Genomic DNA, 537 nt, shown 5'->3' on the forward strand with positions numbered 1-537 from the left:
ACAGTAATTTGCTGTTTCTGGGAAGGAACAACAGGTTCAGGAGAGGTCATTCAGTAGCACCGAGATATTTATATAAAGTGTCCTGAGAAGCTGGGTGACAGGCACGAACAAGGGAAATGAAGACTGGTGCAAGCAGCAGAGTGGTTTTGGGTGCACCTATATCGCATCAAAGAGCACTTCACATGGTGCAACACGGTCCAGATTAGCAGGAGACGTTACCCAAACGCTGCTGAATTGAACCTCGCAGCCTCTTGCGGATGTGCCGGGTCGTTGTGCCCCCTCCCCTGCTTTACAGGCAAACCAGCCGGGCCGCGGCTCTCGTAACAGCGTGCGGCAGCGGCGCGAAGCGTCCGGCCTGGCGGGACAGCGGCTGCGTGGCCGCTGCGCAGGGGGCTCCTCTCGCCGGGGAGCTCCCGGCGCCCCGCTCCCTAGCAGGCGGATGTTTTCCCGGCCGCCCCGGGCAGGAGGCGAGCCCAGGTCCCGTCACGGCCGCTCCCCCCGCCAGCGAGGCCGATGCGGGGCACAGGAGAGGCCCCC

The sequence above is a fragment of the Alligator sinensis genome, unplaced genomic scaffold (genome assembly GCF_000455745.1).
Source record: "Alligator sinensis unplaced genomic scaffold, ASM45574v1 scaffold1406_1, whole genome shotgun sequence".
In the NCBI taxonomy this organism is placed as follows: Eukaryota; Metazoa; Chordata; order Crocodylia; family Alligatoridae; genus Alligator; species Alligator sinensis.